This window comes from Pelodiscus sinensis, chromosome 5 (assembly GCF_052426305.1).
Source record: "Pelodiscus sinensis isolate ZL-2025 chromosome 5, ASM5242630v1, whole genome shotgun sequence".
In the NCBI taxonomy this organism is placed as follows: domain Eukaryota; kingdom Metazoa; phylum Chordata; order Testudines; family Trionychidae; genus Pelodiscus; species Pelodiscus sinensis.
The window spans coordinates 82,871,687-82,888,155 of NC_143056.1; the positions used below are offsets into that span (position 1 = coordinate 82,871,687).

Consider the following 16,469-nt stretch of genomic DNA (forward strand, 5'->3'; position numbering starts at 1 on the left):
ACATCTCGAAGAACAGTTGTTACTACGCAAGATGAGCAACTTCCATTTCTTCTTCAAGTAATGCCCCCGTGGGTGCTCCACCGTAAGTGAATATATAGTTGTAATCAAGGTAGATGGCAGGTGAGTTTCAGTCACCATTTACTAGCAGCAGAAAGCACCACAGTGGCTACTGAACTGTCTGTAGACGGATGTGGGAGAATGGCATAGTGTCTCAAAGGTGTGGTCTGATGACCACGTAGCAGCGTGATAAATGTCCTTAAGAGGGATACCCAGAAAGAAGGCTGTAGATGCTGAGACTGCATGAGTGCAGTGCAATCTAGGTGGAGCAGGGAGCATCTTATTTCGTAAAGAGTAACACTGGGTGATGCAGGAAACTATGATCTTGGAAATGTGCTGAGAAGAAATCAACATGCCCTTCGATCGCTCAGCAACCGAGACAAAGAGATATTACAATCTGTGGAAGGCTCAAGTTCTGTCCATGTAGAAGGAGAGAGCCCTGCGGACATCCAATGTGTGCACAATCGCATCTTGGCGGAATGAGTAAGGTTTAGAGTAAAAGGTAGGGAGTACGATGGGAGTATTAATGTGAAAATCAGTGCACACCTCTGGCAGAAAGGAAGGATGAGCCCATAGTATGACTCTATCCTTCATGAAGGCTGTGGAAGGCGGTGTTGCTGTAAGGGCCGCAAGTTCACTCACCCTACGGGCAGACGTTATTGCAAGCAAGAATACCACCTTCGTAGTCAGAGATAGAGGACAAGTTGCCAAGGGCTCAAATGAGGGCTGAGTGACTGTGTCTAGCACATCTCCAAATTCCACACCAGAGGTGGCAGTCTGTGCATTGGGTTAAGGTTGTGAAGACCTTTGAAGAACCTTCTGGTGGACAGATATACAAAAACTGAGGATCACTTACGTGGGGATGAAAGGCAGTGATGGAAGCAAGGTGAACTCTGAGAGGGGATAGAAATAAGTCGTGTTGTTTTAAATCAAGAATGTAATCCAGGATAGTATTGAGATGTGTCTGCTAGGATGACTGCCTTGTTAGGGGAGGAACACAAGTGATCTGTAAGAGACGTATCTGGGGGCTGAGGTTCATCCTAAGCAGTAATTTGGCCCTCCTCAGGCTCAACGTCCTCAGTGGCTGGAGGGCTGTGAGCACAGGATGATGGGGGAGGAGTTTTTTTGATTGGTATAGATGACACTTCTGGAATGATGCCTGGAAGAGGAACAGTGATACCATGGTGACCAGTGTTCTGTGTATGGTGGTGGTGGTAGATTAGGCCATTGTGCAAGGCAAGGGGGAGGCCGTGAATATGTTTGCATGTGTTTGTAGTACACCAATTGTGACCTAATGGGGAAGACACTTCTATGATCATCTTCAAATCTGCTGTGAACAGAGAGCACAGGTGACCTGGGTGACCCCACAGAGCCCTGTGAAGGGGGTGATGGAGAAATCTGTCTGGCAGCGGTGCCATGGGATGGTCTATTCTCCAGTGTCAGAGTTGGTGCCGGCTGTTACTCACCAAACTGTCATCTGTCAGTGCCAGGGTTTCCGGTTCTGACAGAGGCAGCATGGGTGCCAGTGGTGAGGGCACCGGTTTTAGGCTGGGAGTCTTCAGCAGTACCATAGTAGATTTGAAAAGCACCTTGGCCTGGGCTGATGCTTTCATCGGTGCATGAAGCGTGGGCAAGGTTGAGGTCTTATCCGGTTCCTGCGTCTTCATCAGCACTGGTGTCATGTTGGACGGTGTTGAGAATCCTGTGCCAGGATTTTGGTTCCATGGTGGACATGGTGCGAGTATGTCCGGTGCCAGATCTTCCCAGTTCGTCTCCAGTGTTGACCCTCGCCGATGTAGTGGCTGGGAGAGAATAGGCTGGTGAGGCCCACTTTTTAGCAGATATTTTTAGTGCCAGAGACTAGCTCGTTGCTTTTGAGCCCTAGGTGAGTCTGAGTGAGATGGCGAGTCTTGGGACTCGGCAGGTTGGAGTGTCTTATCAAAGAGAAGCATGTGAAGACACATCTCCCTATCATGCCTTGCTCTTGCTGTTAAGCTGCAGCAGTGTGAGCACTTTTGGAGAACATGTGACTCTCCTAAGCACTTGAAACAGGATGAATGGCCATCAAAGGCTGGCATCAGCTCATGACAAGTGTAGCACTTTTTAAAGACTTAGGAGCCCAGCATGGTGGTTGAAGACAATTGTCCGCTGAACTTTAGTTGTCTTGGTCTCTCTTTTCTTCTTTTTCTTTTCTTTTTTTTTTTTTTTTGGAAACTACTGTCTGTTGAACATTGTGTGAATGGAGATCACAGCCTAGCCCCGGCCTATGTCCTCCGTTTATTTTTTTTTAAAGAGTAAACTATGTAATGAACTAATTAACAGAGTAACTAATGAACAAACACTAACAACAACTATCTTAAATCTAAGTAGATAGTGCTGAGGAGAGAACTGAGCTCCGTCTCCGACTGAGGGTGGTAGTGAAGGAACTGAGGAGGGTCAGGCTGCACGCACAAAGTATAAAAGCCATGTGACGCCTACAGCGCATGTATGGCCCAACCTGCTACTGCTATGAAAAACTCCAATCTGTGGTATTGGGACGACCCAACACCTACAGTGGAGCACCCATGAGGTCATCACTGGAAGAAGAACATTAGCTTTTTGAGGAATAGCATTACATTGACTCTTATTTAGCTTGTGATCCACCATAACCCCCAGATAGCTTTCCAAAGTACTCTCTCTTAGGCAGTCAGTTCCCCTTTTGTATGTGTAAAATTGCTCCTTCCTAAGTGGAGTACTTTGCATCTGGCCTTATTGGATTTCAAACTATTTACTTCAGATCATTTCTCCAGTTTGTCTAGACCATTTTGAATTTTAATATTATCCTCCAAAAAGAACTTGTAACCCCTTCTACGTTGGTATCATCTGCAAACTTTATAAGTGCACTCTGTATGCCATTATCTAAATCATTTATGAAAATATTGAACCAAACAGAACCCAGCACCAATCCCTGCAGGACCCCACTTGATATGCCCTTCCAGCTTGATAGCTACATTCAGGAAATTGTTTTCCAAACAGTTATGTGCCAACCTTTATAACAGTTCCATCTAAGATGTACTCTCTCTCATAAACAAAGTAGGGAAGTATCAAAAGCCTTAATAAGTCAAGATAATCCATGCTGACTGTTACTTATCACCTTATCTTCTAGATGCTTGCAAATTGATTGCTTGATTATGTGCTCCATTATCTTTCCAGGTACTGAGTTAAGCTGACTAGTCTGTAATTCCCCAGGTTGTCCCTGTTCCCCTTATTTATAGATTGGCACTATATTTGCCCTCTTCCATTCCTCTGGCATCTCTCCAGTCATCCATGAGTTTTTGAAAAGAATTGCTAATGGGTCAGATACTTCATCAGTCAGTTCCTTGGGTGTATTTCATCAGGCCCTGGTGATGTGAAAACATCTAACTAGTCTAAGTCATTTTTAACTTTTTCTTTCCCCTACTTTAGCCTTAGTTCTTATCTCATTTTTGCTGGCATTCACAATGCTAGATATCCAATTACTACTAATCTTTTAGGTGAAAACTGAAACAAAAAAGTCATTTAGCACTTCTGCCATTTCCACATTTTCTGTTATGTGTCCTTTTCTCCTCTTCCCTCTCTCCCCCTCCTCCCAAAATGGAGTAATGGCCCTACCCTGTCCTTGATCCTCCTCTTGCTTCTAATGTATTTGTAGAATGTTTTCTTGTTACCTTTTAGGTCTCTAACTAGTTTAAGCAATGTATCTCAGCTCAATCCTTGTGCAGGACATAGGTCACAGGAGTATGCCAGACTAGTCTGGCAGCTTCTAGGATGGCTTCATTAATTGGGAGCTCTACTTTAGATAGAACCATAGACTGAAGTATGTCTATGAGCTTCATAATTAAATAAATATTGGACATCCTCCCAGAGGACTTTCAAGAGTGTCTGCAGTCCTTTGGGGATGGTCCAGGTGTTGCTTACAATTGTCTGGAGGAGAGGGTGGTGATCGTGCTTTATCTGGAAAGAGCAATGAGAATACCACTGGTACAGTTGGTACACCATCAACTGCTCCAGTTAAGACAGTGCTTCTTTGCTTGGTGATTACCATTTCTGGGTACAGAATTCAAGACCCTTATGTTGAGATGCACAGAAGTATATTTTAGGGGCTCCCATAAGGGCAATGCAATGGACAATATCAAGACAAAGGTGGCCCCTGTGGTGGTCACCATTGGTCCCTGGGCCAGAATTGCTGTTAATAAGGTCAGTGAGAAGAGTGGATCTGAAAGTGTTGCCTGGACTGTTAGTTCTCTAGTCAGCAAGGTGGAGGGCTAGTCGGTACCAGGTTATAGTTCTCCAAAGAGGCAGCTACCACGTTATTGGATTTTAAAGTGAGCAGACAGATTGCTGTTGCATCCACAGATGGTGTTTGCCCCCAAATTCTTTACAAAGTGGGCCATGTGAGGTGTCAAATGAAAGCTTATGCTCTACTGATTCTATGTATGCTATTTATGTACTTGTATGATGTTTGTATGTGAAGTTATGAATAGGGGCTCTGTTCTTGTACTGTAAATGTTCTCAGTCTGGGAGGGAGCAATGGGCCTATTGTGAGGAATGATAGTTCAGTGAAGGGACTGGGAGGATCTGTTCGGAGTAGGTGAGAGAAGGGTTTATAATCTCTCACCTGTGTGTAGGGTCCGGGGCATCTGAAGGGTTTTGCTTGTGAGGCTTCCTGTTGGCCAGATTGGCAGCTGAAGTGCTCTGTGTGACTGGTTTGTAGCCTATTTGAGAAAGGTCTCCAGTCGAGGGCTCTAAGTAGCCCTGGTTTTGAGCAACTCGTCCTGAGCCTACGCCCTCAGCAGTGCCCAGACCCGGCCCGGTCCATCACAGAAGCCTCCTCATGTTTCATCATGGGAAGTAGGTAACCACAAAATTTGGTTCCAACTGATCAGCAGGAGCAGTAGGTGGGAAAAGAAACTGAGCCTGAGCCTCCACTTCCTGGCTAAGCCTTGGTACCAACAAACACTGGGTTGACTGATTGCGCAAGGACCTCCCACAACAGTTTCGACTACATGAAAAATCAGGAATTCTAGATCAACATAGATAATCAAATCTTCCAGGAGAGCACATTAAGGACCTGCCTGATGTAAACTGTTCAGGGAGTCCTGCCCTTTGTCAGGGCCATCAATGTGGTCTTGGAGACAGGAGGTCTGTGTATCCCTATGTATACGAGGCACAGGAATTGTTGATGGCCTGGCTTTTTCAGGTTTGAGCACTGTGAGCTCTTGGTACCATCAATGTCTTCTTTGCTGTACAAAGTTCAGGGTGCATTCATTCTGGGATGCAGATTTCTAACAGCGCTAGGGAAACAAGCAAAGCAGGCATATTTTTGGAAGATTTATTCAGGGACTTGTCCCTTGTCCTTTGGGTAAGTTTGCCCTTGTCCATCTCCTGTCTGTGCTTCATGGAGTTCTTGTGTTTGGGGGAGGACTCCAAGCCACTGGTATCAAATGCCAGCAATGTTCTGCCTAGTGGTTCCAGATGCAAGGAAGCAGAATAGAAGGGTCCCAGTTTCTAACAGGGCCTTGTGGAAACCTCTACAAGGTACTTGTCAAGCCTGAAATGACAAGCTTGTCTGATACATGGAGGAAAGGCATTGCAGATATTGCACTTTGATGGAGACATCATTCCCGGAGGCAGCACAAATTTCATGAATATGCTCACTTGGAAAACCCAGGATCATGCCAGGCAACTCTTGGCACAACTGATGCATGAGAAAAGGGAGAACTAGCAAAGGAAGATCCCAGCCCCTATTAACTAGAGCTAAACTCTAAGTAGGAATATTTTTATAGTATTTACCGATTCAACTAAAGCAAACACCAAAGACAAAGAACAGACACACAAGGTTCCATCACCAACCATTAGTGACAGAAAAGTCAGCAACATTCTTTATGCCCTCACAGAGCAGCACAAGGAGGTACAGCTGCAGATGAGACTGCATAGCTACTGAAGTATTTCTGGTCCTGAATGCAGGAAGCATATGCCTACCTACAGTGAATACCCCACAGGGATCAACACTTGAAGAAAAACTGACAGTTACTTTTTCCTGTAGGCAGGAATAATTCTGTCAAACAGTCAAGGTCAGAACTTTAAGCATGCAGCTACATGAAATAATGCCATACTCCAAAAATTCTTGTTTTGAATGAGATCATTTCTATTAGGTGCTACCAACAGCAGAGATTTGAGAGCAAAGAGCACCTAGAAGCCTTTCCGACCTATCAGTAACAGGTGGATTATTTCACAAGCATTTTCATTAACATCATGGTAAAGAGAAGATGAGTAAATTGTGTTTGGATTTGTAAGTTTTCAAGCATATTTTGCAAGTCTATTACAAACTTTAATGAACTTGAACTTAAAACATTAATGAGCTGTCTTCTAGGAAAAGATAGTGAACAGCATTCATCCTTTTATTTCTTTTTAGATTTTATGTCATCTGTGCAGGTGCAGAGATTTATAAAAAATAAATCAGATTTTTAAGACTTAGGAAATGATTTTCAGATGTATAAATGCTTTTTTTGATGTATGAAGGGCCAATCCTGCTTCCACTTATGTATATGGTGTTGTCATTGAAGTCAAGAGAAAAACATCATCAAGCCCTAAATTATAGTTGCAATTAGATAGGCAGTAGATGGACTCTTGAAAGAGAAGGACTGTATTGGTCGGCATGTGTTTCATCTCATCTGGTTTTTAAAAAGTAAAGGAAAGATGGTATACTCTGTACTTCAACTAGTGATTACCAGTGCAAAAAAGAGGACTGAAATATATATTTTTTGCACATCAGACTGTCCCTATCAAGACTCAAATAGGAATGCTATTGAGAAAAGAAGCAGATTTGCCATTAGCTTAATCAGTTTCTGCTTTTGGAGGCCATAGTCCACAGTACAATGGGAAAGATTCTTCACAAATAAGAATAATCCTTCATTGATATTTAATTACTTCAAAACCTTGCTAAGATCAGACAAACAGTCCAATGTGATTATTAAAATTGGTGAATAGCTTTATATATAAAATATAAATAAAAAGTCAGCTTGAATGATATACTTGTTATATTGTCAGCAGTTACATAAGGCTAGTGCCCCCTTTGATAAGTATGGAAGAGGTCCTATTGGCCTTTAGAACACACATATGGTTAAGACATTGCCACTTACTTTTTGGCATTTAACCAAGTTTTTTAGCTGCCTTGAACCAGCAGGCCACTAGTCAAGAACGAAGATGTCAGAAAATTCTTGGATGGTATCTTTGTTTCTGAGAAGGGAACAGTACAGAAGGCTGATGAATAAAACTACAATAGTTGTCTAGATTCTGAAACCATGAGTGGGACATTTTTTACTTTCTACTTAATACAGCAAGAACCAAATGGGAAGTCTGATGTAAGAACTGAACACAATGATATGTTAAAAATAAAAAAAGCAGTTACATAAACACACTAACAACAGTTTTTCTTCTCTAATAAAAATACACAAAAGTTAGAAAGCTTCAAAATTGAAGATCTCAGTGAAACTTTATCTCCACTATGTTGCCAATATACTATATTTTAAAAGCACGTATTTAACAATATATTAAGTAACAATTAGGACTATAAATTAAATTGCAGTTAATGCCTGCAATTAACAAAGCAAAATCACATATCTGTGGGAGCGATAGGAGGCATCAGCGACAAGAGCTGGATCCTCAGCTCTCTGCTTCCCAGGCAGCAAGCGGGGGGAGGAGAAACTGAAGTCAGCCCCCATCTGCCTCTTTCTGGGCAGGGACAGAAGTGAAGCCCCTAACCCAGAGTCCCATGCCAGATCTCTGAGGGAGACCAGAGCCTGGAAGTCCAAAGGGGGTTGAATCTCAGAGCCTCCAGCCCTGACCCTATATTTGACAATACAGAAACTCCCCCTCAATTAAATAAATGGTATTCTAATAACAGTGCAATTAAAACTGTGATTAATCAAGATTGATTTTTTAAATTGCTTGACACCCTAACAGCAACACAAAAGCTATATGCAAGGAGACAGAATTAACATTGCTGAAGAAACCTTACTTTTATGCATTTCAATCCTTAATTTTCCTGATACGTAGCATAAGAACAGTGGGATGTGAACAAGGCCCACAAGGTTCCAGGAAGACCAATATCCCCACTGCCATCTGGCAACAGCTGTAAGAGGAGATTACTTACTGGAACTGGAAGTTCTTTGAGATGTATTATTCTTATCTGTATTCCACAAGTGGGTACATGTATGCCATAGACTCAAGTCCAGAAATTCTTCAAAACAGTGTCCAATGGCATGAACATGCACAGTTGCTCTGCTCAGGCTCCTGAACTAGTGACCTAGGATACAAGAGGGAACACGAGTCAAAATCTCTCCATTTCCTCTTCTCATTGCAAATCCAAGAAAATCCAAAGCTGATGGCATGGAGATCAGGTATGGAAAACAGACAGCTACCAGGCATCTTGAAAAATCTCTAGTTAAAGTTAGTAATGTCTACTACTTCTTCACATGATGATCCTTATGTATATTCCATACATGGGTGATTGGCAAGCAGTGTTCAGGATGGAGACAAGTGCAAGGAAGCTGGTAGCAAAAATCCTTGTAATTGTAACAGTCCTACCCACTACATACGCAGCTGAGGCATGAAATAGAGTAGTGCATCATAAATGTATGCATCAAAGTCCACGTGGCCACTCTACAAGTCTCCTGAAGCAGAACATCTAATAGGAATGCCATGGAGGGAGCTTGTGCTTGGAGTAAGATGCCACATCCCTAGAGGGAGGAGTATTTGCTATCTTGCAGCACTTTAAGACACATCCCAAGAACCACTTAGAAATTCTCTGGAAGGATATGGCTTGCCCCTGTTATCCCTCTGCCATGGAGGTAGAGAGCCTCAGTGATATCCTAATGGGCTTGGTTCTTTGCAGTTAGTATGCCAGGCTCTGATGAATGGGAGGGATATTACCCTTTTCAGAACTTTCCAGCCTGAAGGGTTAACTAAATTGCCTGTAAGGGTTAAACCCAGAGACAGTGGGTCTCCAGGAAATGTTGGTAGGGAGCCAGGACAGCCAATGAAAAGAGAGTGTGAGTTTTTGAAAAGGCAGGATCTGCCTGCTGTACTCTTATGTGTGTGACCAGAGGAGAGAGAAATTAATCCAGAAACAAAACATGGAATTTTCAGCGTTATCTGTGACTAGGAAGGACTAAACCTTGGAACAACAGATACGTAATTGAATAAGGAATATTTAGACAGACACAATCAGATTATTTTCTTTATATTTTTATTTGTGAATGCCTCTGTGTTGAGCCCAAGTACTCCCCTTCAATGTTTAGGGCTTTGCTCCAAGAAACGTGCTTGGAAAGACACTGTTGGTCAGTTAAAGACAATGTACCAGGAGGGTGGGGAGAAAGGAGGAATGTCTTCTTGGCCCAGATTAGAGAGGGGCTTCAGCTTTCATGAGGTGTTTCCATAAGTGAAGCTCACAGGTTTCTCAAGTTCTGGGTAGGAAGGAAGAATAGATACTGCAATTCAAAGAAACATGCACCTCAGACAGACTCTACAGGCGGTGCTGATGTTTGTTACTGATTGAAAAAAGGTTGCAGACAGGAAACTCAATTCGTGAATCCCGGGACTCCTGGCAGAGTACTAATTAGAGAAAGAAACACTCTATACTGTACATTAACTATCACCTACAAAACTAAGAATAACTGTCTCTATAAATGTAAGGGCCAGGGGACAATATTTTGAAGACTAACACATGGCACACACAGATTCTGTGACAAAGTTCTGGCTGTGCCCCGTGGGTCCTGCGCTCCTTAGGCAGTTATTATATGCCTCAGGAGACCTTCTATACTGCGTTTTTCTAGAGGCCAGGGTTACAGCTTACTGAGCCATTTTCATCATTGGCAAAGTCAATGAATGTGGAGAGGGAGATCCTTCTGTAATTCCTGGGTCTCCTTCTTCCAGAATTACTTCTTTCTGTGGTGCTGAGAGGTTGGAGGGGAACCTGGGCCCGCCCACTACTCCAAGTTCTGGCCCAGGGACCCTAGGCAGTGGCAACTGCTCAGGCTTTTCCATCTAGCTCCAAGACAGCAGCCTTTTCTCCCTTGGCCACTTGCCCAAACACTCCTCTAGTACCTTTCTCCTCTGGTAGCTAACTGAATCTTTCCCTTCTCAGCGTCTCTACAATCACACTTCCTCCTCTCGGTCCGTCCTTCTCTCCTTCCCCATTCCTTAACTGGGGGAAACCTTTTAAAGCAGCTCCCCTGGCTTTAATTATCTGCAAGTGTCTGATTAGTCTGCTCCTTCAGGCCAGCTATTAACTAGCCTCAGATGTCTGCCTGCCTTAATTACATGGCAGCAGACTCAGAGTTTATTCAGGGAATAGAAAACTGTTTATCCAGTGCCCTGTATATCTGTCCTCCATTAGAGTGCAACAGTCAGCTAGTTTGGATCTGCCACAGTACCCACATGAAGAATATGTATAGGGTCTATCACAGGAAGAAGAACCTGGCAGCTCACTGAGTCCTATGATTTACTCAGACTGCACACCACAAGAAGCTGGTCCTCAAAACAATCTGATAGTGATCTTAATGATCTCTGACTGGGCCCCTGACCCTATATAAACCAATGGGATGTACAATGAACTGTCCAGGCAACAATGTGGATCCCCACCAAGCTACCATGACTGCCCTGCTTCTGTATTTAGGGTTGCCAGATCGTTTAACAAAAAATACCGAACATCCCCCTTTCTCCCCACACAAACCAAACCAAACCAACCCCTCCCCCCCCCCCCCACACACACACCTCCCACACCAGGAAAAAATTGCGTCGAGGAAAAAAAAAAGCGAGAGGAGAGACCAAAGTTGTTCAGTCCCCTCCCCCCCCCCCAAAAAAAAAGGGGGGGGGGGAAGGAGCCAAAGTTGCACAGCAAAAGTTGCACCACTCCATCCAGTTTGGGACCGCACACTAACCGCCAGTGCACCCACCCCTCCCCAGTCTCCCCATCCCAGTGCACTCACTCCTGCCTCAGAACCAGGCCCCCTTAGTGCCCCCCCATCTCAAAGCACTCCCCCCTTGCCTCAGAGCCAGGCCCCCCCCCAGCACCCCTCCATCCCAGTGCACTCACCCCTCTTCCTGAGGCAGGCATCCTCAGCGTTGGGAGCCCCAGCTCCAATCAAATCTCCCCTCTCCCCCTGCAGAGCCAGTCATGGAGGAACAATCTGACTTTTAAAGTGGCTGCTCCTGCCACCAAATCTGGCCTTCTTGGCTCACATTGTAGAGAGAGGGAGACCTCATGTGGCCAGCTCCTGGACTCTGCTGGTCACGTGGGCCAGAGCAACGTGCGTGCCACTCCTACCCCAGCCCGGCACCCTCCTAGCATGGCGCCCAGCAACTGCCCCCTTCCTGCCTCCCTTTGCTAGACTCTGCCGCACTCCTCACTCCCCCGCCCCCGCCAGACGTGGCAGGGGAAAATTGTCCCCGCCGGGCTTCCATCCCAGGGAAACGGAAAATACCAGACATTGCACATGTGCAGTATTTCCCGTTTGGGGGGGGGGGGGTTTGCCAGATGGAGCCCACAAATACTGGACTGTCCGGGTGAAAACCGGACACCTAGCAACCCTATCTGTATTCCTAGGACTGACCTTGGCTCTGATTTGTATTCTGACTCCTGATCAACTCCTGGAGCCCCAAAACACTTCCCAATATCTGTAACTAAGCTGTCTCTGGTTCTGATGAGAGGCTTGACTCTTGACCATCGACCCTCAGACAGTCTCTGAACCCTAGATTCAGTTCTGAGATCCTAAACTCTTGCCATTAGTCCCACTTTCCTTCATGTAGGATCCTGACAATTTTAAGCACTAATGTCTTTACATTTTAACAAGTTATCCAAATCAGGACTCTATAGGACTTATGAAGTACAGAAATCATAAGCCTTAGTCCTGCAAACAGCACAATGATCTTGCAGGATTGGGACGTTAGTTAGCAACATCTAAGTTACAGTCAGCTTTTTAAAATTGTTTTTGTTTGCAAAACTGCTCAGATTTTTTGTTTCAATCAAACATCAACATTTCTTGCTTCATTTATGGATGTTAGCTCTTAAATAAAAGTATATTGGACATTCAGGATTATTACTTATTTAGCACCAGAGAAGTACTTACCAGTTCTGGAAAACAGATTTTCCTCGTCTGCTCACTAGCCCCCCCCTAGAATAAAACAAAAACAAGAGAATCATCATATAACATTTAGAGTTTAGAACAAAAATATGGAAATATGGGGATTAGTAAATGTGCAAAATGATTTACTTTAAAAAGATGTGGTAGACAAATATGAAATCCACTTGAGAAGAGAGAGGGGGAAAGCTTGATATAACAAGGGAAGAACTGAGGTGGCTTACAATTCTATTCTTTTCCAGTAATTCTATACTAGACTGAAGAGCAAGCACTGAAGTGAGGGTTTTCCTTTGCCAATAATGGAATGACAATTTTAAAAAAGGATCACTTTATCTAAAGGAAAACACAACTGACAGTCACTCTTTTCTACATGTCTATGTAACCAACGAACCATAGCAAAGTTTGGGGTCAAACGTCTTTAGGGCCTTACACACCTCCATACACACTTGGATTACAATGATCTGCTCCAAAATCTTTACTATGATGGTTACAAATGTATTCTCATTTATATTTAGGCGCAGCCAACTTTGTCACAGAGTAAAAATCCAAACACACATTTTACAACTTTACCAGAAAAAATCTAGCTGTAAATACAAACCTTATCTTAGGTGCCGATCCTACAATGTGATCAATGATATCCCACTGCAGAGCTGAAGCTCGGAACCTCAAACCTACAACTACATGCATTAGTGCAGACTCGTGATCATGTGCACTCCCGCCAAAGTCAATAGGATTCAATGCAAATGCAGAAGACAGACTGCACTTGCTAACTTATTTACACAACTGGGGAGGAATCCGGACAGGAAATGTAATGCCTACTCTTCAGTGGCGAATATGCATATCCTCAATGTCAGAATTTTTTGATTGTGTTAAAATTAATCTTTTCCTTCGTATAACACTTAGATTCATTTATTTTTTTAAAGTTGTGTTAATGTTGATTCGGTGAAAGTTTTTTTTGAGGGGTTTAGTTCTGTGAAAGGGTACAATAAGCAACCCAAACAACAGAATTTTGGATAGAAGCAGTGCAAGGTAGAAATATCTCTATCACTAGCAGTTATTTAGAGATCAGCCTTAATGCACAAACTATAGTGGTTTCTCCGTCATTTAAACCCCACACTTGGTTGCATTTTTTCCTTCATCAGCAGCCCCTTCTTAGTCTCTAAAGCCCACACAATGAGGTCATTTAATCACCACAAACACAATATGCCTTTTTTCAGCAACAACATACTAAGCCTGCAACTATACCTAAGTGCTATAAAAGGCTGTGGCTCTGAAAAGCTAAGCAAAGCAGCTTTCACAATGCATCTACATCTACAACCTTTGCGTGAGTGACTCTCAATTTTTATTTAGAAAAATAAAATCAACATTCATTTGTAGCAATTTCAAAAAACCATTAATTTTATTTTTCTCTGCTTTGAAGAAGGAATCACACATTTTTAGAGTCAAAGCAAGACTAAGTGCTGTGACTGTACACCATTCTTGGGACTTCCATCAAGTCAGAATCCCACCTCCTTTCAGTCTACTGATATGGAAAGGGCAAATTACTTTCAACCCAGACACTTTTCTGTAATTACCTGACTCAGAAGGGATGGGTGGGAGAAGGAAGGTTGTAATCCTTAACTTGAGAACCTGTAGACCAGAGGTGGGGAACCTAAGGCCCAGGGGCCAGACGTGGCTCTCAGCTTGCCTGGATCTGGCCCCCAAGGCTCAGGGTCCCCTCCAGCATTGGGGAGCCAGCACTGGCACTGCAGCCCCCTCACCGGCCTACTGTGGGGGCTGGAACACACAAAATTTACTAGGCTGCCCTCTCCTCCCCCCCCCCCCCCCCCCCGCCCCAGAGTATCTGGTGCTTGAGGGGAATGTGAGGAGTGTCTTTCTCCTCAGACAGGGGTAGGGATGTAAAGGACTAGTTGACTAGCAAATGCTTATCAGATAGTCAACAGGCTAGATGACTAGTCGCTCCCTCTCCTCCCCGCCCCATGCCACCTCTAACAGATAGAGGCAGCAAGAGGAGAGATTGGGGGGGGGGGGGTATTTCAAAGTGGCAATGCCGCACAGCTGACCCCAGGGCTCCATGCGGCACTGCCCTTTTGAAAAGCGTAGAGCCCAGGGTCAGCCGGGGAGTCCCCAACTGATCTTGGGCTCCAAGCCACTTGGAAATGCCACGCGGAGCCCAGGGCCAGCTGGAGAGAGCTGTGCTGCCACTCTGAAATGCCGCACAGAGCCCAGGTCAGCTGGGGACTCCCCAGCTGACCCTGGGCTCTGTGAGGCATATCAAAGCAGCAGCGCTACCTGAAGCCCGGGATCAGCTGGAGACTCTCCAGCTGATCCTGGGCTTCCTGCGGTGTGCCAGCTTTGAAATGTACAAGATGCTTGTTAACATCTTTAATCAGGGGCCATGTCAGTGAGGATTTGGGAGTGGTTTTTTGTTTGGCTGGTTGGGTTTTTTTGCTTCTCACTTATGTGTGACCCCCAACCCCAAAAAGGTTGCCCACCCCTGCCATAGACTCAAAGGACTATGGATCACAAACTCCAGGGGATCACATTATATAAGTGATTTGCGCTTTGGACAAACCACTTATATATGACTAAAGCCTTGCCAAATTCACAGTCCATTACTGTTAATTTCACAGAAATAAGGTTTTTAAAGCGATAGATTTAATGATTTCAGCCATTTAAATCTGAAATTTCAAGTGCTGTAATTGAGAAGGTCCTAACCCAAAAAGGACTTGTGGGGTGATAGGGAAGGGTTGCAAGGTTAATGTGGTACTGCTACCATAACATCCACATTGTTGTTGATAACAGCACTGCCTTCAGAAATGGGCAACTAGAAAGTGGCAGTTGCTGGCCAGAAGACCAGTTTTGAAAGGAGACCCACCAGCAGCAGCACAGAAGAAAGAATGATGTGGTATGGTATTGCCACACTTACTTCTCGGCTGCAGCCTGCAGAGCTGGGCCCTTTGTCAACAGCTATCTCTCTGACCATTCAGCTCTGAAGGCAGCATTGCCTAAGTAAGGGTAGAATAGTACAGTATTGCCACCCTAATTTTTACACTGCTGCCTTCAGAGCTTAAGACTGCTTGTGAAACCTTAATTCTGCCCTCATGTACATACATCATGATACAGTATTTAATTACATGATCATATACTATTTTTCCTACAGGAAATCTGCCTCATTCAGTGAAGAGGATGGTCAGTACTTAGGGAATGAGGCATTCATTCAATATTTCTTTTTACCTTCATCATTCATGTAAGCCCCAGGACTTATTTGCTGCATACCAACCAAGCCATGAAATGCATAAAGAAGTATTTGTGAGAAAACCTATAATATTAGAAACGAGCACCATAGAAAATCCTGATCTTAAAAAAAAATTATGATTTTTTTTTCCCTCTGCAAAACCCTATGAAGTAGATTTAACACTAACAGGGCACGGAGGCATACTGAGATTAAAGGCAAAATTTTAAAAAAAGTCTCCAATAATACTGAGTGCCTCAATAATTGGGCACTCAAGACATCTAGGATTTAATTTTTCAGATCATTCAATATTTTTATAGTACTTTATATACAAATATTACTGAAATAATCCTCATAATACTCCTGTGTGGTAGATAGATATTACTTCCTTACTTTACAAATGGGAAAACAAAACAAAACTAAGAGGTAATGTAACTTGCTCAAAGTCACACACTGAATTAGCAGCAGAGCATGACCATGCAATTAAATGTTATTATAAATGTATATGACCATGCAATTAAAGATTATTATACATGTATATTCACTAGATGACAAAATTAAGATTTTTATAGGCAAACTTAATTCTGGCATTTCTTAACTTTTGGGTACTAGACTTTGTGGTCTTTGCATTCTTTTTTACATATTTGTTTAGCAAGTCATTCCTAGGGACATACAATTCTAAGACATGCAGCCGTAATGGTGATTTTAGACAGCTCATCCTTTGCCCTAACAAGATTTTTGTGTGTACAAGGCACCTCTATGACTCCAGTACTATCCTCCCTCTTAAATTTAGATTCTTGCCACATGGAGTCATTAGAGTGCTTCCCCCCCTCTCCCCCCAAAATGTCAGGCAATTTAAATAAAGAGTCACTACCATTTATCCTATAACTAAGGAATGAAAAGTTCAATGTTATGCTTTGTTTGTTTTTAAAGTGAATAGGGAAAGAAGTCTACTTTGCTAATGTTTTACTTAAAAAATATCAAGCCTTGCCTTTTCCATTTTGCTCAAGATTTCC

At 43.5% G+C, this 16,469-nt stretch overlaps 1 protein-coding gene and 1 non-coding gene across 13 annotated transcripts in view; one reads left to right on the forward strand and one right to left on the reverse strand.

Annotated features, from left to right (window-relative positions):
- Window positions 1-16,469, reverse strand: part of PHF21A (PHD finger protein 21A) — a 290,548-nt gene that overhangs the window by 219,287 nt on the left and 54,792 nt on the right. For 8 of the 12 annotated variants that reach the window (XM_075927582.2, XM_075927577.2, XM_075927575.2 and 5 more), the window contains exons 2-3: window positions 12,207-12,251; window positions 8,231-8,383 (exon numbers count right to left, since the gene is read on the reverse strand). The gene's annotated coding sequence lies outside the window, so the exon portion shown is untranslated. Of the gene's footprint in view, window positions 1-7,217; window positions 7,315-8,230; window positions 8,384-12,206; window positions 12,252-16,469 lie in introns of all 12 variants that reach the window. The other 4 variants (XM_075927568.2, XM_075927571.2, XM_075927572.2 and 1 more) reach the window with 2 other exon arrangements.
- LOC112544830 (U6atac minor spliceosomal RNA) lies at window positions 7,116-7,243 on the forward strand. The gene has a single exon (XR_003088154.1). It is a non-coding gene; the product is annotated as a U6atac minor spliceosomal RNA (small nuclear RNA).